Source organism: Cololabis saira, chromosome 4 (genome assembly GCF_033807715.1).
Source record: "Cololabis saira isolate AMF1-May2022 chromosome 4, fColSai1.1, whole genome shotgun sequence".
NCBI classification, from domain to species: Eukaryota; Metazoa; Chordata; class Actinopteri; order Beloniformes; family Belonidae; genus Cololabis; species Cololabis saira.
Genome location: NC_084590.1, coordinates 6027713 through 6043987, shown reverse-complemented (window position 1 = coordinate 6043987; position 16275 = coordinate 6027713). Strand labels below are relative to the sequence as shown.

The following is a 16275-nucleotide window of genomic DNA, read 5'->3' as shown; positions in this document are numbered from 1 at the left end:
GAAGTGGTTGCAGTTCCCCGCCCTCCAAAAGTTCACCAGGTGCAGCGTTATAGAGGCGTTAACCAAGATAACCTTGTAAAAATTAAAACCAATGCACATTTGGCACCAATTACAGACCGAAAAATTAGATGCGGACTACTAAATATACGATCATTAAGCTCTAAGTCTCTGTTAGTAAATGATATAATTACAGAGAGCAGGAGTGATATTTTCTGCTTAACAGAAACATGGTTACAGGAGGAAGAGTATGTTAGTTTGAATGAATCAACTCCGCCCGGCTACTTTAATCATCACATTCCTAGAAGCACGGGCCGAGGCGGAGGAGTCGCAGCAATTTATAACTCCGGTCTCCAAACAAAAATTGAACCCAAGTGCAACTATAATACATTTGAAAGCCTCATGCTTGGTCTGAAATTTCCGAGCCGGAAATCAGAGAAGCCAGTTGTGTTAGTGGTAGTGTACCGGCCCCCTGCTGGTGCGTATCTGGAGTTTTTGTCTGAATTTTCAGATTTCCTTTCTGGATTATTGATCAGCACAGATAAATTCATCATAGTGGGTGATTTTAACATTCATATGGATGTTGAAAGCGATAATCTTAAATTAGCCTTCGATTCTCTTCTAGAATCAATGGGTATCTCACAAAAAGTGGATAAACCGACGCACTGTTTTAATCATACTCTCGATCTCGTTCTCACCTACGGTGTTGAAACTGATGGTCTGTTGGTGTCACCTGTAAACTCCCTTTTATCCGACCATTACTTAATAACGTTTGAATTTAATTTTGTTGATGTTGAAGTGCAAAATAGGAGGTATTATTTTAGCAGATGTTTGTCTGATGAAGTTATTGTTAAATTTAGGGAGGCCATTGCTTATCTTACGACAGTGCGAAATAGTGATGTAGTCGAGGCCAGTGACCTGGGTTCTACCTCTGCAGATGTTGATTTCCTTGCTAGTAACACTGCTGATTTGTTGCATTCAGCTTTAGATGAAGTTGCTCCTTTGAAAAGGAGGGTTTCTAGCCACAGGAGCTTAACTCCCTGGTATAATTCAGATATCCGCATGTTGAAACAAAACGTGCGTAAAATGGAAAGGAAGTGGTACTCTTGTAGGTCTGTAGACTCTCATCGTGAATGGAAAGATATTCTAATAGTATATAAAAAAGCCATTCGCAAAGCCAGAACAGCTTATTATTCAACGTTGATAGAGGATAACAAAAGTAACCCACGTTTTCTGTTCAGCACTGTAGCCAGGCTGACAAAGAGTCACAGCTCTGTGGAGCCGTGTATTCCTGCAGCTCTCAGTAGTGAGGACTTTATGGGCTTCTTCAACAGTAAAATCGCGAGAATTAGAGAAGAAATCAACCAGCCGGTTGTAGGTGTTTCTTCAGCTTTAGCGACTTCCCTAGGCTCTGACTTGTCTCTAGACTGTTTTGATCCTATAGACCTCCCTGAGCTGACTTCACTCGTTAATAGAGCTAAGTCAACCACATGTATGTTAGACCCCATCCCGACTCGTCTATTCAAACATATTTTTTCTCTTATTGGTACGACAATACTGGACCAAATTAACTTATCCCTAAGTTTAGGATATGTACCACAGGTTTTCAAAGTCGCAGTAATTAAACCTTTACTTAAAAAACCTTCTCTTGACCCAGACACCTTAGCTAATTATAGACCAATTTCCAACCTTCCATTTGTGTCTAAAATTCTGGAAAAGGCAGTTTCAAGCCAGTTATGTGACTATTTGTATAGAAATGATCTGTTTGAAGTCTTTCAGTCAGGGTTCAGAATGCATCATAGCACAGAGACAGCACTTGTTCGAGTCACGAATGACCTCCTTATGGCCTCAGATAAGGGATTAGTGTCCATACTGGTTCTACTGGACCTCAGTGCTGCTTTTGACACTATAGATCATGGCATTTTACTGCACAGGTTAGAGCATGTTGTTGGGATTAAAGGGACAGCTCTATGTTGGTTTAAATCATACCTATCTGACAGGTTCCAGTTTGTTCATGTACATGAGGTTTCTTCAGAACAGTCAAGGGTCTGTTATGGTGTTCCGCAGGGTTCAGTGCTAGGGCCAATCTTGTTCAGTTTATACATGCAGCCGTTGGGAAGTATAATCCAGAATCACGGCATACACTTTCATTGCTATGCTGATGATACGCAGCTCTATTTGTCTATGAAGCCGGATGAAACAGAACCGTTAGTTAAACTTCAGGCATGTCTTAGGGACATCAAGGACTGGATGTCCAGAAATTTCCTGCTTCTAAATTCAGATAAAACAGAGGTTATCATTCTTGGTCCAGAGCATCTTAGGAAGGGATTAGATGGTGTTGCGATGGCTTCCAGTGCAACTGTGAGAAATCTTGGTGTTATTTTCGATCAGGATTTGTCGTTTAAACCATATGTCAATCAGGTTTGTAAAATAGCCTTTTTCCATCTCCGTAATATTGCAAAGATTAGGAAAATCCTCTCACAGAGTGATGCAGAAAAACTAGTTCATGCGTTTGTATCTTCTAGACTAGATTACTGTAATGTGTTGTTAGCAGGATGTCCAAGTAATTTGCTGAATAGGCTCCAGCTGATCCAAAATGCAGCAGCACGAGTACTGACAGGAATTAGCAGGAGAGACCACGTCTCTCCAGTGTTAGCGTCGCTCCATTGGTTACCCGTAAAATTCAGAATCCAATTTAAAATTGTATTACTTGCGTATAAAGCCCAAAACGGCTTAGCTCCGCCTTATTTGCAAGACCTGATAGTGCCTTATGTTCCTGTCAGAGCTCTCCGTTCTCAGAGTGCAGGTTTACTTGTAGTTCCTAGAGTATCTAAATGTAGATTTGGAGGGCGGGCGTTCTGCTATCAGGCGCCACTACTATGGAACCAACTTCCAATCTGGGTTAAGGGGGCTGACACCACCTCCACCTTTAAAACTAAACTTAAAACATTTCTGTTTAGTAAAGCCTATAGTTAGTGTTTAGTAAACCTCTAGCTGGTGTTGGTAAATCTCTAGGTAGTGTAAACTTTAGTGTGTCAGAGTCGCTCCTGTGGTTTCTTGTGCTGGCCCCCCCTTCTCCTCCCTTTTCTCTCTTTTGTCCATGTTGCAGCATCCTTTGCCGGACACCGGAACCTGCAGGTGGTCGTGGGTGGCTTGTAGCTTGCATTACGGAGCACAAGTCTTTCCCCGACCCTGCACCCCAACCTGGGACTTGCTGATTGGGCCGGAGCTTCGGGAGCTGCGTGCTGGCCTGCGGTCCCCACCCCTGGTCATCCCGTTGCTGCCCCCCCCTTCTCCTCCCTTTTCTCTCTTTTGTCCTGCAGGTGGCCATGGGTGGCTTGTAGCTTGCATTACGGAGCACAAGTCTTTTCCTGACCCTGCACCCCAACCTGGGACTTGCTGATTGGGCCGGAGCTTCGGGAGCTGTGTGCTGGCCTGCGGTCCCCACCCCCGGTCATCCCGTTGCTGCTTCCACCTGCCTGCTGTGCTGTTGCCGTCCCTGACCCACCAGTCTGGCCCTCGGCAGGAGGGTCCCCCCTGATGAGCCTGGTCCTGCTCAAGGTTTCTTCCCTCCTAAAGGGGAGTTTTTCCTTGCCACTGTTTGGCTTAAGGTTTTTCTCCCACTAGGGGAGTTTTTACCTGCCATTGTTTATGTAATAACTGCTCGGGGGTCATGTTCTGGGTATGGGTCTCTGTAAAGCGTCTAGAGACAACTCTGTTGTATTAGACGCTATATAAATAAAATTGAATTGAATTGAATTGAATAACCGCCAGGTCTACACAGATTTTGACGTAGTCAAGCTGAACTTGAGATGCGCTCCAATTGTCTCATAATGCCAAGTGGACGAGAGTAGGTGACATCATCACCAGGTAGTTGGCTTCCAACTGCACCAACTCCTAAAAAATGGACACCTCCGAAATAGCCAATTTGTGAGCATCTACAATTTCGAAAAACTAGAAAATCACAAGTTTAGTCACATGTTGTCATTCAACTGTCTGGGTGGTGTCCAGAGGAGTCCAGACGGAAAACTGGTTTCTCTGAAACACTGATTAAACCTGACATTACAGACAATTTTCGATTATTGTTCGTATTTTCTAGCATCTGAAGCCCGGCTAGCTCAGTCGGTAGAGCATGAGACTCTTAATCTCAGGGTCGTGGGTTCGAGCCCCACGTTGGGCGCTGAAGTCACATTTATGAAGTTTGTTTGAAGTGTAGAGTCCAGGTTGAAGGCTAGCAGAAAGGAATCACCTCCACTGCTGTTCTGGTCACTGAGATGGATTTTACTCGGTGTGAGACTGGTGACATCATCAATGACATCACATGTCTGATGACATTCCAGGGTTAGATTAAATAATTTGTAATTATGACAATGTTAGTATAGTGGGCAGTATCTGGGCCTGGGGTTCGATTCCCCGATGGAGAGACCAGCTATTTGGTACAATGGACATACATGACTGATACAAGTGAACAAAGGTCAATAGGATGAAAATGACTCCTCCACACACCAGTTGCTGTTGGCCTGCTAAAAAAGCTTTAATTGATGAAGTTTTTCTAAGATAAAACTGTGGATGTTCTATTCACTCGTCGGTCCTGATCCAGAGGTCCAGCCTGTTAGACTCAGACCAGAGACTTTTTGCGACCTTTGCATTTGCGATGAACCGAATAACCACTACACTACAGAAACTGTGCAGCAGGTTATTGATCATGATTCAATTCATTCAATAATTTAGTTTCTATTCCCCCTTAATCTTATACAAAACCATCTACACAGGTATGTAGAGACATAGATAGTGGGACATTTTGCACTAGCTAGCTATAGCTAGCTTGAGGAGCATAGCATCCTGATAACCGCCAGTTCTACACAGATTTTGACGTAGTCAAGCTGAACTTGAGATGCGCTCCAATTGTCTCATAATGCCATGTGGACGAGAGTAGGTGACATCATCACCAGGTAGTTGGCTTCCAACTGCACCAACTCCTAAAAAATGGACACCTCCGAAATAGCCAATTTGTGAGCATCTACAATTTCGAAAAACTAGAAAATCACAAGTTTAGTCACATGTTGTCATTCAACTGTCTGGGTGGTGTCCAGAGGAGTCCAGACGGAAAACTGGTTTCTCTGAAACAATGATTAAACCTGACATTAGAGACAATTTTCGATTATTGTTCGTATTTTCTAGCATCTGAAGCCCGGCTAGCTCAGTCGGTAGAGCATGAGACTCTTAATCTCAGGGTCGTGGGTTCGAACCCCACGTTGGGTGCTGAAGTCACATTTATGAAGTTTGTTTGAAGTGTACAGTCCAGGTTGAAGGCTAGCAGAAAGGAATCACCTCCACTGCTGTTCTGGTCACTGAGATGGATTTTACTCGGTGTGAGACTGGTGACATCATCAATGACATCACATGTCTGATGACATTCCAGGGTTAGATTAAATAATTTGTAATTATGACAATGTTAGTATAGTGGGCAGTATCTGTGCCTGGGGTTCGATTCCCCGATGGAGAGACCAGCTATTTGGTACAATGGACATACATGACTGTTACAAGTGAACAAAGGTCAATAGGATGAAAATGACTCCTCCACACACCAGTTGCCGTTGGCCTGCTAAAAAAGCTTTAATTGATGAAGTTTTTCTAAGATAAAACTGTGGATCTTCTGTTTACTCGTCAGTCCTGATCCAGAGGTCCAGCCTGTAAGACTCAGACCAGAGACCTTTTGCATTTGCGATGAACCGAATAACCACTACACTACAGAAACTGTTCAGCAGGTTATTGATCATGATTCAATTCATTCAATCATTTAGTATCTATTCCCCCTTAATCTTATACAAAACCATCTAGACAGGTATGTAGAGACATAGATAGTGGGACATTTTGCACTAGCTAGCTATAGGCTAGCTTGAGGAGCATAGCATCCTGATAACCGCCAGGTCTACACAGATTTTGACGTAGTCAAGCTGAACTTGAGATGCGCTCCAATTGTCTCATAATGCCAAGTGGACGAGAGTAGGTGACATCATCACCAGGTAGTTGGCTTCCAACTGCACCAACTCCTAAAAAATGGACACCTCCGAAATAGCCAATTTGTGAGCATCTACAATTTCGAAAAACTAGAAAATCACAAGTTTAGTCACATGTTGTCATTCAACTGTCTGGGTGGTGTCCAGAGGAGTCCAGACGGAAAACTGGTTTCTCTGAAACACTGATTAAACCTGACATTACAGACAATTTTCGATTATTGTTCGTATTTTCTAGCATCTGAAGCCCGGCTAGCTCAGTCGGTAGAGCATGAGACTCTTAATCTCAGGGTCGTGGGTTCGAGCCCCACGTTGGGCGCTGAAGTTACATTTATGAAGTTTGTTTGAAGTGTAGAGTCCAGGTTGAAGGCTAGCAGAAAGGAATCACCTCCACTGCTGTTCTGGTCACTGAGATGGATTTTACTCGGTGTGAGACTGGTGACATCATCAATGACATCACATGTCTGATGACATTCCAGGGTTAGATTAAATAATTTGTAATTATGACAATGTTAGTATAGTGGGCAGTATCTGGGCCTGGGGTTCGATTCCCCGATGGAGAGACCAGCTATTTGGTACAATGGACATACATGACTGATACAAGTGAACAAAGGTCAATAGGATGAAAATGACTCCTCCACACACCAGTTGCTGTTGGCCTGCTAAAAAAGCATTAATTGATGAAGTTTTTCTAAGATAAAACTGTGGATGTTCTATTCACTCGTCGGTCCTGATCCAGAGGTCCAGCCTGTTAGACTCAGACCAGAGACTTTTTGCGACCTTTGCATTTGCGATGAACCGAATAACCACTACACTACAGAAACTGTGCAGCAGGTTATTGATCATGATTCAATTCATTCAATAATTTAGTTTCTATTCCCCCTTAATCTTATACAAAACCATCTACACAGGTATGTAGAGACATAGATAGTGGGACATTTTGCACTAGCTAGCTATAGCTAGCTTGAGGAGCATAGCATCCTGATAACCGCCAGTTCTACACAGATTTTGACGTAGTCAAGCTGAACTTGAGATGCGCTCCAATTGTCTCATAATGCCATGTGGACGAGAGTAGGTGACATCATCAGCAGGTAGTTGGCTTCCAACTGCACCAACTCCTAAAAAATGGACACCAATTTGTGAGCATCTACAATTACGAAAAACTAGAAAATCACAAGTTTAGTCACATGTTGTCATTCAACTGTCTGGGTGGTGTCCAGAGGAGTCCAGACGGAAAACTGGTTTCTCTGAAACACTGATTAAACCTGACATTACAGACAATTTTCGATTATTGTTCGTATTTTCTAGCATCTGAAGCCCGGCTAGCTCAGTCGGTAGAGCATGAGACTCTTAATCTCAGGGTCGTGGGTTCGAGCCCCACGTTGGGCGCTGAAGTCACATTTATGAAGTTTGTTTGAAGTGTAGAGTCCAGGTTGAAGGCTAGCAGAAAGGAATCACCTCCATTGCTGTTCTGGTCACTGAGATGGATTTTACTCGGTGTGAGACTGGTGACATCATCAATGACATCACATGTCTGATGACATTCCAGGGTTAGATTAAATAATTTGTAATTATGACAATGTTAGTATAGTGGGCAGTATCTGTGCCTGGGGTTCGATTCCCCGATGGAGAGACCAGCTATTTGGTACAATGGACATACATGACTGTTACAAGTGAACAAAGGTCAATAGGATGAAAATGACTCCTCCACACACCAGTTGCCGTTGGCCTGCTAAAAAAGCTTTAATTGATGAAGTTTTTCTAAGATAAAACTGTGGATCTTCTGTTTACTCGTCAGTCCTGATCCAGAGGTCCAGCCTGTAAGACTCAGACCAGAGACCTTTTGCGACCTTTGCATTTGCGATGAACCGAATAACCACTACACTACAGAAACTGTGCAGCAGGTTATTGATCATGATTCAATTCATTCAATAATTTAGTTTCTATTCCCCCTTAATCTTATACAAAACCATCTAGACAGGTATGTAGAGACATAGATAGTGAGACATTTTGCACTAGCTAGCTATAGGCTAGCTTGAGGAGCATAGCATCCTGATAACCGCCAGGTCTACACAGATTTTGACGTAGTCAAGCTGAACTTGAGATGCGCTCCAATTGTCTCATAATGCCAAGTGGACGAGAGTAGGTGACATCATCACCAGGTAGTTGGCTTCCAACTGCACCAACTCCTAAAAAATGGACACCAATTTGTGAGCATCTACAATTACGAAAAACTAGAAAATCACAAGTTTAGTCACATGTTGTCATTCAACTGTCTGGGTGGTGTCCAGAGGAGTCCAGACGGAAAACTGGTTTCTCTGAAACACTGATTAAACCTGACATTACAGACAATTTTCGATTATTGTTCGTATTTTCTAGCATCTGAAGCCCGGCTAGCTCAGTCGGTAGAGCATGAGACTCTTAATCTCAGGGTCGTGGGTTCGAGCCCCACGTTGGGCGCTGAAGTCACATTTATGAAGTTTGTTTGAAGTGTAGAGTCCAGGTTGAAGGCTAGCAGAAAGGAATCACCTCCACTGCTGTTCTGGTCACTGAGATGGATTTTACTCGGTGTGAGACTGGTGACATCATCAATGACATCACATGTCTGATGACATTCCAGGGTTAGATTAAATAATTTGTAATTATGACAATGTTAGTATAGTGGGCAGTATCTGTGCCTGGGGTTCGATTCCCCGATGGAGAGACCAGCTATTTGGTACAATGGACATACATGACTGTTACAAGTGAACAAAGGTCAATAGGATGAAAATGACTCCTCCACACACCAGTTGCCGTTGGCCTGCTAAAAAAGCTTTAATTGATGAAGTTTTTCTAAGATAAAACTGTGGATCTTCTGTTCACTCGTCAGTCCTGATCCAGAGGTCCAGCCTGTAAGACTCAGACCAGAGACCTTTTGCATTTGCGATGAACCGAATAACCACTACACTACAGAAACTGTTCAGCAGGTTATTGATCATGATTCAATTCATTCAATCATTTAGTATCTATTCCCCCTTAATCTTATACAAAACCATCTAGACAGGTATGTAGAGACATAGATAGTGGGACATTTTGCACTAGCTAGCTATAGGCTAGCTTGAGGAGCATAGCATCCTGATAACCGCCAGGTCTACGCAGATTTTGACGTAGTCAAGCTGAACTTGAGATGCGCTCCAATTGTCTCATAATGCCAAGTGGACGAGAGTAGGTGACATCATCACCAGGTAGTTGGCTTCCAACTGCACCAACTCCTAAAAAATGGACACCTCCGAAATATCCAATTTGTGAGCATCTACAATTACGAAAAACTAGAAAATCACAAGTTTAGTCACATGTTGTCATTCAACTGTCTGGGTGGTGTCCAGAGGAGTCCAGACGGAAAACTGGTTTCTCTGAAACACTGATTAAACCTGACATTACAGACACTTTTCGATTATTGTTCGTATTTTCTAGCATCTGAAGCCCGGCTAGCTCAGTCGGTAGAGCATGAGACTCTTAATCTCAGGGTCGTGGGTTCAAGCCCCACGTTGGGCGCTGAAGTCACATTTATGAAGTTTGTTTGAAGTGTAGAGTCCAGGTTGAAGGCTAGCAGAAAGGAATCACCTCCACTGCTGTTCTGGTCACTGAGATGGATTTTACTCGGTGTGAGACTGGTGACATCATCAATGACATCACATGTCTGATGACATTCCAGGGTTAGATTAAATAATTTGTAATTATGACAATGTTAGTATAGTGGGCAGTATCTGTGCCTGGGGTTCGATTCCCCGATGGAGAGACCAGCTATTTGGTACAATGGACATACATGACTGATACAAGTGAACAAAGGTCAATAGGATGAAAATGACTCCTCCACACACCAGTTGCTGTTGGCCTGCTAAAAAAGCTTTAATTGATGAAGTTTTTCTAAGATAAAACTGTGGATGTTCTATTCACTCGTCGGTCCTGATCCAGAGGTCCAGCCTGTTAGACTCAGACCAGAGACTTTTTGCGACCTTTGCATTTGCGATGAACCGAATAACCACTACACTACAGAAACTGTGCAGCAGGTTATTGATCATGATTCAATTCATTCAATAATTTAGTTTCTATTCCCCCTTAATCTTATACAAAACCATCTACACAGGTATGTAGAGACATAGATAGTGGGACATTTTGCACTAGCTAGCTATAGCTAGCTTGAGGAGCATAGCATCCTGATAACCGCCAGTTCTACACAGATTTTGACGTAGTCAAGCTGAACTTGAGATGCGCTCCAATTGTCTCATAATGCCAAGTGGACGAGAGTAGGTGACATCATCACCAGGTAGTTGGCTTCCAACTGCACCAACTCCTAAAAAATGGACACCTCCGAAATAGCCAATTTGTGAGCATCTACAATTTCGAAAAACTAGAAAATCACAAGTTTAGTCACATGTTGTCATTCAACTGTCTGGGTGGTGTCCAGAGGAGTCCAGACGGAAAACTGGTTTCTCTGAAACAATGATTAAACCTGACATTAGAGACAATTTTCGATTATTGTTCGTATTTTCTAGCATCTGAAGCCCGGCTAGCTCAGTCGGTAGAGCATGAGACTCTTAATCTCAGGGTCGTGGGTTCGAACCCCACGTTGGGCGCTGAAGTCACATTTATGAAGTTTGTTTGAAGTGTAGAGTCCAGGTTGAAGGCTAGCAGAAAGGAATCACCTCCACTGCTGTTCTGGTCACTGAGATGGATTTTACTCGGTGTGAGACTGGTGACATCATCAATGACATCACATGTCTGATGACATTCCAGGGTTAGATTACAGTTTTTTACGATTGAATAAACACAATTTTGATTGTTTTGTTTTGTTTAGCAAAACCATACACACGAATAGCACAACCACATACCCGATTAGCAAAACACCTTAGCTCCTTTGCAAAATGAACCACTCTTGTAAAAACTATACACTAACTTATCAAAACCATATTTTTTTACCATATGAAACACACACGTTGCATATGACTTAACTCTGTTTGCACCAGTTACACTCTGCTGTTGAAAACCTTAAACACTTTCGGCTAATTCTGCTTCTAAGTGCATAGAGTAGTATGGGTGAAGCACACAGTGAATTTGCAAAACATCGCTCAGATTTGCACATCTGTAAACACAATGTCTGCTCACACTTTTTGCAAAACAATACACAGTGAACAGTAAACACACTTGTATGCATTACTGTAGACACCACACAGGAGACAAGACTAATGCTGTTGATAATTAGGGCCCGAGCACCTTCAGTGCGAAGGCCCTATTGTATTTGCAGGAATTTTTATTAGGGCCCGAGCACCTTCAGTGCGAAGGCCCTATTGTATCTGTAGGAATTTTTATTATTAGGGCCCGAGCACCTTCAGTGCGAAGGCCCTATTGTATCTGTAGGAATTATTTGTATTTTTTTTATTATTAGGGCCCGAGCACCTTCAGTGCGAAGGCCCTATTGTATCTGTAGGAATTTTTATTAGGGCCCGAGCACTTGCAGTGCGAAGGCCCTATTGTATCTGTAGGAATTATTCTTCTTCTTCTTCTTCTTATTGTTCTGACAAAAGGAGGGCCTTTTTGCCCCCCTAAACGTGCCCAAAAAGTCACCAAATTTTGCATGCAAGTCAGGCCTGGCGAAAAATTTGATATTTAATGGTTTACATTAATGGGCGTGGCAAAATGGCTCAACAGCGCCCCCCGGAAAACTTTGTGCCTCAAGCCCCACAATGCGGTTTGTCGTACATGCACGAAAATCGGTACACACCTGTATCATGGCCCAACTTAAAGAAAAGTCTCTGGGCGTCATGTCGAGAAACCGAACAGGAAGTCGGCCATTTTGAATTAATCGTGTCATTTTGGCGAAATTTATGCCATTCCTTCGGCAGTTAATACGGCCCGAACCGTAACGTGCACCCAGGTGTGTAATACATCAAAATGTGCGTCTCCATCCTCCGACACCACGCATTACTTTTCTCTTTCAAAAGCGTTACCGTGGCGACGCTAGACGCCGAAAAGCGCGCCCACCCTTCATCTGATTGGTTCAGACAGAAAAAACTTTGCGCCTCAAGCCCCTCAATACGGTTTGACGTACATGAACGAAGATCGCTACACACCTGTATCATGTCGCAACTTAAAGAAAAGTCTCTTGGCGCCATGGCCGAAACCGAACAGGAAGTCGGCCATTTTGAACATTCTGAATTAATCGCGTAATTTTGGAGCAATATATGCCATTCCTTCGAGAATTAATACGGCCCGAACCGTATCGTGAACCCAGATGTGTTATACATCAAAATGTGCGTCTCCATCCTGCGACTACATGCATTACTTTTCTCTTTCAAAAGTGTTACCGTGGCGGCGCTAGACGCCAACAAGCGCACCCCCCCTTCATCTGATTGGTCCATATTTGATAGTTCCCCAAAAGGCACCAAATTTGGCACGCAAGCCAGGACTGGCGATAAATGTGATATTTCATGGTTTGCATTAATGGGCGTGGCAAAATGGCTCAACAGCGCCCCCCGGAAAACTTTGTGCCTCAAGCCCCACAATACGGTTTGACGTACATGCACGAAAATCGCTATACACCTGTATCATGGCACAGCTTAAAGAAAAGTCTCTTGGAGCCATGGCCGAAACCGAAAAGGAAGTCGGCCATTTTGAAATCTGATTGGTCCATATTTGATAGTTCTCCAAAAGTCACCAAATTTTGCATGCAAGACAGACTTGGCGATAAATTTGATATTTCATGGTTTGCATTAATGGGCGTGGCCTAACGGTTCAACAGCGCCCCCTAGAATACTTTTCTCTGCCATAACTTTTGAATGGTTTGACATAGGAAGTTGTGGGTGGTGTCATGGGACTCTGTATGGAGTCCTTGAGCTTCGTTGGTCTTAATTAGCCCCGCCCCTTCTTCTGATTGGTTGTCCCGATTTTCTGCTATATCTTTGGAATGGTTTGACATAGAGAGTCGTGGCTGGTGTCATCAGATTCTTTATGGAGTCCTTGACCTTCATTGGCCTGAATTAGCCCCGCCCCTTCTTCTGATTGGTTGTCCCTTTTTTCTGCTATAACTTTTTAATGGTTTGACATAGGAAGTCGTGGGTGGTGTCATTTCTGATATGCTTATGGGGGCGGTGGCCGTGAGTGCGAGGGCCCGTTCATCGCTGCTTGCAGCTTTAATTATTATTATTATTATTTTCCTGACAAAAGGAAGGCCTTTTTGCCCCCCTAAACGTGCCCAAAAAGTCACCAAATTTTGCACCCAAGTCAGGCCTGGCGAAAAATTTGATATTTAATGGTTTGCATTATTAGGCGTGGCAAAATGGCTCAACAGCGCCCCCTTGAAAACTTTGTGCCTCAAGCCCCACGATACGGTTTGACGTACATGCACGAAAATCGGTACACACCTGTATCATGGCGCAACTTAAAGAAAAGTCTCTTGGCGTCATGTCGAGAAACCGAACAGGAAGTCGGCCATTTTGAATGAATCGTGTCATTTTGGCAAAATTTATGCCTTCCTTCGGCAGTTAATTCAGCCCGAACCGTAACGTGCACCCAGGTGTGTTATACATCAAAATGTGCGTCTCCATCCTCCGACACCACGCATTACTTTTCTCTTTGAAAAGGGTTACCGTGGCGACGCTAGACGCCAAAAAGCGTGCCCACCCTTCATCTGATTGGTTCAACAGAAAAAACTTTGAGCCTCAAGCCCCATAATACGCTTTGACGTACATGAACGAAAATCGGTACACACCTGTATCATGTCGGAACTAAAAGAAAAGTCTCTTGGCGCCATGGCCGAAACCGAACAGGAAGTCGGCCATTTTGAACATTCTGAATTAATTGCGTAATTTTGGAGCAATATATGCCATTCCTTCGAGAGTTAATTCAGCCCGAACCATATCGTGAACCCAGATGTGTTATACATCAAAATGTGCGTCTCCATCCTGCGACTACACGCATTACTTTTCTCTTTCAAGAGTGCTACCGTGGCGACGCTAGACGCCAACAAGCGCACCCCCCCTTCATCTGATTGGTCCATATTTGATAGTTCCCCAAAAGGCACCAAATTTGGCATGCGAGCCAGGCCTGGCGATAAATTTGATATTTCATTGTTTGCATTAATGGGCGTGGCAAAATGGCTCAACAGCGCCCCCCGGAAAACTTTGTGCCTCAAGCCCCACAATACGGTTTGACGTACATGCACGAAAATCGCTACACACCTGTATCATGGCACAACTTAAAGAAAAGTCTCTTGGGGTCATGCCCGAAACCGAACAGGATGTCGGCCATTTTGAATTAATCTTGTCATTTTGGCGAAATTTATGCCATTCCTTCGGCAGTTAATTCAGCCCGAACCGTAACGTGTCCCAAAGTGTGTTATACATCAAAATGTGCGTCTACATCCTGCGACACCACGCATTACTTTTCTCTTTCAAAAGTGTTACCGTGGCGACGCTAGACGCCAAAAGGCGCGCCCCCCCTTCATGTGATTGGTCCATATTTGATAGTTCTCCAAAAGTCACCAAATTTTGCATGCAAGCCAGGCCTGGTGATAAATTTTATATTTCATGGTTTGCATTAATGGGCGTGGCCTAACGGCTCAACAGCGCCACCTTGAATACTTTTCTCTGCCATAACTTTTGAATGGTTTGACATAGAGAGTCGTGGGTGGTGTCATCAGATTCTGTATGGAGTCCTTGACCTTCATTGGCCTGAATTAGCCCCGCCCCTTCTTCTGATTGGTTGTCCCTTTTTTCTGCTATAAACTTTGAATGGTTTGACATAGGAAGTCGTAGGTGGTGTCAAGGGACTCTGCAATGAGTCCTTGAGCTTCTTTGGCCTGAATTAGCCCCGCCCCTTCTTCTGATTGGTTGTCCCTTTTTTATAATAAAATCGCCACGAGCCGCCAGTCGCTCTCGCGCTGACTCCCGCTTCCTGATTCAAACGTCTGCCGGCCCCGCCCCCCGACCAATCGGTGGCGAGTAGGGTGATGACGGCCCCGCCCCCCGACCAATCGGTGGCGAGTAGGGTGATGACGGCCCCGCCCCCCGACCAATCAGTGGCGAGTAGGGTGATGACGGCCCCGCCCCCCGACCAATCAGCTCCCTGTAATGTGGTGACGTCAGAAATATTCCCAGCTCAGCCCGGTTACAACCTTGGCAGAATGGTTACAGAAAAAGTAATAATTAAAATAGTAGGGTTTTACTAATATTTATAACTTACAAATATTTAAAAAAATTAGAAAAAACAGCTCCAGACTTACATTACTAAATATCGATATGTTGGTCTCTCCTAAGTCAGTAGGCCAAATAGAAATGAGAAGCTGAGTCTTAGCTCAGCCAGAGTGTTCCCGTCTTTGGAGTCAGAGATCAGAGTTCGATTCCCGCAGTATCCAGACTTTTTTGTCAGCAATTTTTTTTTTTTTTACATCAATATGTGCGTCCCTGTCCTGCAACGACGCACATTACTTTTCTCATTTAAAAGCGTTACCGCGGCAACGCTAGACACCAAAAAGTGCGCCCACCCTTCATCTGATTGGTTCAGAGGGAAAAAACTTTGAGCCTCAAGCCCCATAATACGGTTTGACGTACATGAACGAAAATCGGTACACACCTGTATCATGTCGCAACTTAAAGAAAAGTCTCTTGGCGCCATGGCCGAAATTGAACAGGAAGTCGGCCATTTTGAATTAATTGTGTAATTTTGGCGCAATTAATGCCATTCCTTCGGCAATTAATACGGCCCGAACCGTAACGTGCATCCAGGTGACTTATACCTCAAAATGTGCGTCTCCATCTTGCGACTACGCGCATTACTTTTCTCTTTCAAAAGTGTTACCGTGGCGATGCTAGACGCCAAAAAGCGTGCCCCCTTAATCTGATTGGTCCATATTTGATAGTTCTCCAAAAGTCACCAAATTTTGCATGCAAGCCAGGCCTGGTGATAAATTTGATATTTCATGGTTTGCATTAATGGGCGTGGCAAAATGGCTCAACAGCACCCCCCGGAAAACTTTTCTCTGCCATAACTTTTGAATGGTTTGACATAAAGAGTCATGGGTGGTGTCATGGGACTCGGTATTGAGTCCTTGACCATAATTGGTGAAAATTAGCCCCGCCCCTTCTTTTGATTGGTTGTCCCTATTTCCAGCTATAACTTTTGAATGGTTTGACATGGAGAGTCGTGGGTGGTGTCATCAGACTCTGTATGGAGTCCTTGACCTTCATTGGCCTGAATTAGCCCCGCCCCTTCTTCTGATTGGTTG

At 43.8% G+C, this 16275-nt stretch overlaps 7 non-coding genes across 7 annotated transcripts; all 7 read left to right on the top strand.

Moving 5' to 3' along the window:
* The first annotated feature begins 4104 nt into the window (after positions 1 to 4104).
* trnak-cuu (transfer RNA lysine (anticodon CUU)) lies at positions 4105 to 4177 on the top strand. The gene has a single exon. It is a non-coding gene; the product is annotated as a tRNA-Lys (tRNA).
* Positions 4178 to 5186: 1009 nt separating this feature from the next.
* On the top strand, positions 5187 to 5259 carry trnak-cuu (transfer RNA lysine (anticodon CUU)). Its single transcript has one exon. It is a non-coding gene; the product is annotated as a tRNA-Lys (tRNA).
* Positions 5260 to 6260: 1001 nt separating this feature from the next.
* Positions 6261 to 6333, top strand: trnak-cuu (transfer RNA lysine (anticodon CUU)). The gene has a single exon. It is a non-coding gene; the product is annotated as a tRNA-Lys (tRNA).
* A 997-nt stretch (positions 6334 to 7330) lies between these two features.
* On the top strand, positions 7331 to 7403 carry trnak-cuu (transfer RNA lysine (anticodon CUU)). The gene has a single exon. It is a non-coding gene; the product is annotated as a tRNA-Lys (tRNA).
* A 998-nt stretch (positions 7404 to 8401) lies between these two features.
* trnak-cuu (transfer RNA lysine (anticodon CUU)) lies at positions 8402 to 8474 on the top strand. Its single transcript has one exon. It is a non-coding gene; the product is annotated as a tRNA-Lys (tRNA).
* Positions 8475 to 9475: 1001 nt separating this feature from the next.
* trnak-cuu (transfer RNA lysine (anticodon CUU)) lies at positions 9476 to 9548 on the top strand. Its single transcript has one exon. It is a non-coding gene; the product is annotated as a tRNA-Lys (tRNA).
* A 1009-nt stretch (positions 9549 to 10557) lies between these two features.
* trnak-cuu (transfer RNA lysine (anticodon CUU)) lies at positions 10558 to 10630 on the top strand. The gene has a single exon. It is a non-coding gene; the product is annotated as a tRNA-Lys (tRNA).
* The last annotated feature ends 5645 nt before the right edge of the window (positions 10631 to 16275 follow it).